The following is a 7,257-nucleotide window of genomic DNA, read 5'->3' on the forward strand; positions in this document are numbered from 1 at the left end:
CACCTAGATAACTGCGTTATGCCCTCTCACAATAAGATGATGTGCGTGAACACAGCACTTACTTGGATATGATCCTGACTTGATTCACAGTCCCTTAGCTCAGGTTTATTTACGGCAACTGACAACTTGGTCTTTAGCATTTCGGTGTGCCATAGCTGACTTGGTGGGGGGACTGGAGATGAACCTACCCTCAGACAGACTGCTTCAAAACATTCCGTTCCTTCAGATGAGACTAGCAGAAAAAACCAGCCCAATAGCAGTTAACAGGAGCAAAAACCGTATTTCTTGACAGGTCTGGGAAAACCGGATGGGCTGCTATTGGCCGGAAAGAAGACAATGGCTGGAAAATCTCTGTATCCTCAGGACATTCCTCTACTCAGAGGGCTGAACTTTTTGCTGCGAATATGGTCCTGCAGCAATGGCCCAAAGGAGATTTAAATATAGTTTGTGACTCTGCATATACTGTCTATACTACTCAACATTTACATCAGGCATTAATTAAGACTTCAATGGACTCAAATCTGCTTATTTCTGACTTTACAGTCTCTCCTTGACAAGCGAGAACACCCCCTCTTCATTACTCGTATTCGATCCCACTCAGGCCTGCCTGGCCCCCTTGGTGGATGGTAACAGTAAGGCAGATGCCTTAGTTAGCGTCCTCACTGCTTTCCAGCAAGCAGCAGCTTCTCACCAGTTTTGTTTTTTTTTTTTTTCATCAGAACAGCCAGGCACTTCAAAGACAATCTGATATTCCCCGTTCTCAAGCCAGGCAAATTATTAAGGAATGCCCTGACTGTCAACCCCTCACTAAGGCACCTCCATCCACGGGAGTTAACCCTCGAGGACTAAGTTTTCAAATGATTTGGCAAACAGATGTCGCTCATTACTCTCCCTTTGGAAAATTCAAATACATTCGTATTTCTATTGATACTTACTCTGGTGCCCTACATGCATCTGCTTTAACAGGAGAATCTGCTAAAAATATACAAGCCCATTGGCTTGAGGCCCTTAGTCATTTAGGACAGCCTCAGCACATTAAATCTGGTAATGGCCCTGGGTATCTTGCCCATTCTACTCAAGCCTTCCTTCAGCGGTGGAATATCCAACATAAAACAGGAATACCTTATAATTCAGCTGGTCAGGCAATTGTTGAATGGGCACATCATACCTTTAAAAATCTTCTTAAAAAACAAAAAAGGGGGAGTCAAGAGTCTATCCCCCAAAATTTGATTATGTTAACTATGTTCACCTATAATTTTCTAAATTGTGATGAATCAGTCTGTACTCCAATTGAGAAACATTTTCAGAAGAAAGAGCCAAAGTCATCTTATACTCAGGTTTTATACAGAAATCCTCTGGGAAATGGCTCTTGGCAAGGCCCTATAGATCTCTCTTAACATGGGGAAGGGGGTATGCTGTTTCCATCCCTACAGGCCCCGTCTGGCTTCCAGCTAAAAGGGTGAAGCCCTATCATGAACAAAACAGACATCACGCTCCGTTACCTGGAAATCAAAACCAATCAGTGAACAGACCAGACAGCCCATTAGAAGAAAACTAGCACTGGATTCCGGTGCCAAAAAAATGTGGTTTATGTTGCTAAGTATTTACTAGTTTATTTTTCTGCTCTTATTGACACTTTGTGCTTTCCTTTAAAGGAACAACTTTATGCTGCAAGCAAAAAGCAATACAGTAATTACCATCAGCTTTCCATAGTAACTACAATTGGCCTGTGTACCCAGGAGGGGATTTATCATACTCTCAATCCCCCTCTGGTTCCTCCTTGGACTTTAGACAGTAGCTGTAAAGACTCAGTCTCTTGGTCGTTGTGCAGAGGACTGAGTACCACTGTTGCTTTTCTCCCCAAAAGTCCTTTTGTAGTGGAGAAATGGGGAGCTAACTGGAAGGTGCTGGCTAAGCATGGCACAACAATAGTTTCGGCTCTGCCTCAATTCCCATATACTAATACGTGGTGGGAGGGGCCCAGTACCAGGGCACCTATTATCAGAATTGTTTCTCCCAACCACGCTAGCCCTTGGCATTACAATTCTTGAAAAATAGGCTTGCCTTTTATTGCTTAAAAATGCCTATATAAAATTTTTTTTAATATCTCTACCAGGATGGCCTCCAAAACAGGATTAGGTCACGATTTGTATCTCTCACCCCTACTTGTTTTTGGCAACTCCAGGGACAGCTCAAGTCTTTTATAATAAATCAGCAAAAATGTATTCTCTGCCTGTCCCTTCAGGCTCCATATATGCCAACTGTCTTACTCATCTCAACATTGCTCAGTTAAGCCTCACTACAGTTTATATAGTTAAAAGACAAGCTCAGGTATGGGTGCCAGTTAATGTAACCAGAGAATGGGAAGATCCCAATGGTGTAGTAGCACTTAACAATGCTCTGGCCTCTTTACAAGTCCAATGGTTCGTTGGCACCTTAAATGTGTTTATTGTCTCTGCTACAGTTGTCGCAGCCACTACGGCCACAGCAACCGCTGCCCTCATTGAGTCAGTCAAACTGCTCATACTCTGATGTTCTCTTAACCAACTCCACTTTAGAAATGCTTCAACATGCCCAGATTGATCAAAACCTCCTGACTCGCCTGTCTGCAATTGAATCATCCCTCAACTGGATCGGCAAATGCCAGGACACGCTAGTGACCTGTCAGCAGCTGACCTGTGATCCTGGTTTCTCCAAACTGGGTGTCACCCCACTACAGTAGAACTCCAGCCAGTACCCTTGGAGTGATATTCAACGTCACCTACGAGGAGCTTTTTCTACTAATTTAAAGGGACAAATTAATAAATTGCAACTGAGGTTCTGTCAACAGTTGCAGGACATTAAATGCTTAACTAAGCAGGAGATTTTTCAAACACTTAGTAATAGTCTTGACTCACTAAACCCCAAAAATTGGTTTGATGGACTCAACCTAAGATTGTGGGTCACTGGAGCTGTCGGTTGTTTACTGATTTTAATAATGCTTTGTGTATTCCCATGCACTTACAGATTATTTGCCCAGGGTCGCAAAAGAGACCAGCAAGTAGCAAGTCTTGTGGGATGCATCCCCACAACAGCCTTAACAAAAAGAAAATAAGAGGGGGAATTGTAGGGGACCAGTTTGTTTCAGTCTGGCAAATGTGACTCAGCTCTGTACGGAAAACCTATAGCAGGAGCCAGACCTTCAAACAGAGTTTTCCGGTGGGAACCAGGCCTAGAAAATGCACACAGACTGTGATGGCTTGCTCTTGCTAAAACTCCATCACCCTGGTCTGAAACAATAAATGTGTATTGTCTACCTTCAAGGTAATTTCCAAAACCTATGTGAATTTTCCCAAGGACAGAGCTAATCAGCTTGCTGCCTTTTCCTTCTGCATGTTATTTTCATTTCCTTGATTGTACCTAAAATGTAGACAATAATATTCTATGTAATAGATAATAAATCCTTCTTTGATGTAAGACCCGAGAAAAACAATAAAAGCCTGTCTGGGCAAGGGTCGGGGTGCTCTCCCCTTGAGAGAGTAGCTGTGCCGCCCCCCTTTTCTCCACAGGACTGCTGTCTCCTGTGCATTTGTTCCCGTCTTCGGTCACAACAGGTGGACTCTGCTGGCCGGAGTCCGCCACAGATGGTAAAACACTATTTCTGGGTGTGTTTGTGACGGTGTTTCTAGAAGAGACGAGCACCCGAATCAGCGGACTGAGTAAAGCAGATGGCCCTCGCTAATGTGTGTGGGCCTCATCCCGTCCACTGAGGGCCTGAGCAGAACAAAAAGGTGAGGAAGGGTGAAATTGGTTTTTGCTTGATGGAACATCTGCCTTCTGCTCTTGGACATCAGAGCTCCTTGCTCTAGAACTTTTGGACCCACACTGGGCTTTAACCATCTGCTTCCTAATAGTCAGGCCTTCAGACTGGGGCTAAATTACATCAGCGGATATCCTGGTTCTCCAGCTTGCAGATGGCAGATCCTGGGACTTCTCGGCCTCCATAATTATGTGAACCAACTCCTATACTCAATCAATCTCCTTCTACATAAATAGATAGAGAGATAGAGGTATCCTATTGATATCAATATCCTATTGATATCAATATCCTATTGATGTCCTATTGGTTCTGTTTCTCTGTACAACCCTAATATAAGGGAGTACATGACACCATATCCCCAGGGATGTTAATCTTGACCACTTCCTGGCTAAGGGGGTGTTTGCAAGATTCCCCCACTGTGTGAACTTACTAGTTTTCCCTTTCTATGCTCTGTCCTCTGGAAGCGAGTCACTAAGTCTGGCCTACACATGGAGTAGAGACAGGAGTAAGTTAAAGGTGCCCCTCCTGAAGGGGAAAGTATCACCATACATTGTTTGGACTTTTGTAAGAAAGTCTTGTCTCTCCTGCATGTATTCAGTTATCCAACCATTTGTTTAAATCAATATGGATTTGCGTGTAAATGACATTTGCTTGTTGGCCTTTGAACTCTTTATTAGCTTCCTGCCCCCACAAGGGGTTCCCCACTTCTGCTGCCTTTAACACCTCAGAACTTTGGTGTCGTTGACCTCAGACACCACTTTGCCATCCACAATCCCCCAGGTCACGGTCTTTTGGGTGGATTGTAAGGAATGGCTATTGTCCAGGACGTCACCAAGATTGAAGTCCTCCCCTTTTTCCAGCAGGCAGTGGTAGGTAGATCTCAGCCTCCAGCTTGACCTTGATGTTCAGCAGGGCCTTGTACTCCTGGGCCTGGCACTGCCCCTGTGCCCAGGTCTGGGCCCACTCTGACTCCAGGTGTAGCAGGATCTCATTGAGCTGATCTATCTGCCTGGCATAGCACATCTCCACCTGCTTCAGGCTGTCCTCCAAACTGGCCTGCAGGTTTCCCATCGTGTCTAGTTAATCTCCAAGGACTGAACCATATATCTCAGCTCCACGAATGTCATCTCAGCAGTTCGAGTCTCAGTGGTCTGCAAGACAACCACTGTGGTGCACTTCTCAATCTGCACCACAGTGGTTGTCTTGCAGATTGAGGGACCGGTACTTGTCTAGTTCTTCTTGCTTTTTTCCTTCCAGTTCATCATACTGGGCCTGGATGTCCCCGATGATCTTGCTGGGGTTCTGAGATTTGGGAACATCCAAGTCCATGCTCAACTCAGAGCTGGCAGTCTGGTTTTGGAGACCATTCACTTCCTCCTCGTGGCTCTTCTTCATGGAGAGCAGCTCCTCGTCGATCTCTGTCTCCAGCTGTAGCCAAATTATATTGGTGTCATTAGTGACCTTTCCGATCCCATGGATGTCACTCTCCACACACTGGCACATGGCCAGCTCCATCTCACACCTGGCTCTGAAGTCATCAGCAGCGAGATGAGCATGGTCCACAGAACTTGCAAAGATCAGAGTTCTCAGGTTCTCAATGGTTTTGAAATAATGCTCCCAATTTCAGAGCTGGGCCGCTTTTTCTGCAGGTATTCCCAGATTTTGCTCTCCAGTTTCCAATTATCAGCCTCCAGGCTTCTCACCCTCTCCAGGTAGGAGGCCAGGTGGTCACTCTGGCCTTGCATAGTCTCCTTCTACCTCTGGATGACCCCTATGCCTGCCAGACCCCCAGCCATCTCCATAGCCAAGCTCCCAGACTCCCCAGCTGCCCTGCACCCTGCCAAAGCGGGACACAGAAGATCCAGGAGCTCGAGCCCCTGGCGCCTACATAGACACTGGCCATGCTGCTGGCCAGCCAGACCCAGTGGACTGCACAAAGCCCAGGGTCCAGTAGTTTGTGGAGAAGCTGGGGCAGGTGCTGCAGCTCATGTTGCTCAGGGAGGAAGGTGAGAAGCCAAGACTCAGGTTCAAGCAGCAGTCTGAATGCCCCCTTAACACTCAGGTTTGCTGCCTCTCCAGAAAGTCCTTGGTGTAACTCTGGGTAAGATCCTCTCCTCATTGTTGCACACCAGGGCCCGGTTCATCTTCCTCTCCACACTGAGGCTGGCACTATTTGCTAAGCCCAGAGTGTCTTGCACATGCCTTTCCTCCACCCAAGTCCCGCCTGTTTTTCAATGCCCAGCTCAAAGATCAATCTTCAGTGAAGGATCGCCCAGCTCCAAATCTCTCCCTCTCCCCTCCCCTCTTCTCTCTCTCTCAATTTCTACAACGTCAAATGAGTGTGTTATCCAAACTGGCACTTATATACCTCTTATAATTCTATTATTTCCTTAAAGAAAGAAAGCATATTCTTTTCTTTTCTTTTTGCCGTCTCCAAATAGCAAGGGCCCAACAATTCCATTCATTAAACTGAACAGAATCAGAGGATCAAATCCAGATAGAACAGGACAGCCCCAGACAGGTTTGCATAAATTCTTTAATCCATGCTATTGTAAGGAGTCTGAAGGCCTGTGTCCTTCTCCAGGCCAAATACCAAGCCTTTTTTATTCATGACCAAAAATATCTAATTCCTTTCATTTCTTTTACAGGTTCCATTAGTCAATTCGATCGACATTTGTAATCAAAGAATCAATGGACTAATATTGATTGACTAGTTGCAAAATGTGCTAACATTTACAAAGCACGCACAGGCTCCTCGTCCTGGCAGGATGTGCGTGAGGACCAGAATTGTTTCCCTGGCTCTTCACATGAGAAAACAGCCCTTGGAGTGTAACAATGCAGGACCGTAAATGCGGGTTTATAGAGGAAAACAATGGGAAGTGAGCATGAGCGGGGTGCAGTGCACCTTCTGATTCTACGCAGCATGTTGTCCCAGCGAAGCCCTGGTCCCCTCAGCCACCCTGTCACTCTTGCCTCATAAATGCTCGAACTAATGGAATTGCTGGTCAGTGCAGAGGGCAGGCCTGCCCCCTCACACAAGCCTCGAAGGAAGGGTTCTCAGTGGCCAGACCAAGTGTGTGTGGTGTGTTTTGGTGGAGGGGTTGGTGGGAAAGGGGTTGCTCCTCCCAGTGCCCGGCGAACTTCAGACCTAACTCAAAGCTGTGTGTCTCTGTATTCACCGAAATGACCATTTGCTGAAGCCACCAGCTCGCTGCTCTGCTCCCAGCCACATGACCGGCTCTGAGCGTGATCGGGTGTCCGTCACTTCAGTGTCTCTCCTCTGCACCTTTTACCCTTCATAGGGGACTTTGTCACTGGCAGGGAACCTGACTGCTATGAAATTGCCTGGCTCCCCAGACTCTTGGGTGACGCTGGGGGGTCATTTCAAGCTCGGTTCCAGGAGTTGTAAGGTCGTGAGAACCTCCTGAGGAGTTCGTATGATGTTGCCATCTATTGAC

The 7,257-nt window shown here is 46.4% G+C and overlaps 1 pseudogene; it reads right to left on the reverse strand.

The window, feature by feature from the left end:
* Positions 1-4,477: 4,477 nt before the first annotated feature.
* LOC114505969 lies at positions 4,478-5,788 on the reverse strand (annotated as a pseudogene).
* Positions 5,789-7,257: the final 1,469 nt, after the last annotated feature.

Source organism: Phyllostomus discolor, chromosome 9 (genome assembly GCF_004126475.2).
Source record: "Phyllostomus discolor isolate MPI-MPIP mPhyDis1 chromosome 9, mPhyDis1.pri.v3, whole genome shotgun sequence".
Taxonomy (NCBI): Eukaryota; Metazoa; Chordata; class Mammalia; order Chiroptera; family Phyllostomidae; genus Phyllostomus; species Phyllostomus discolor.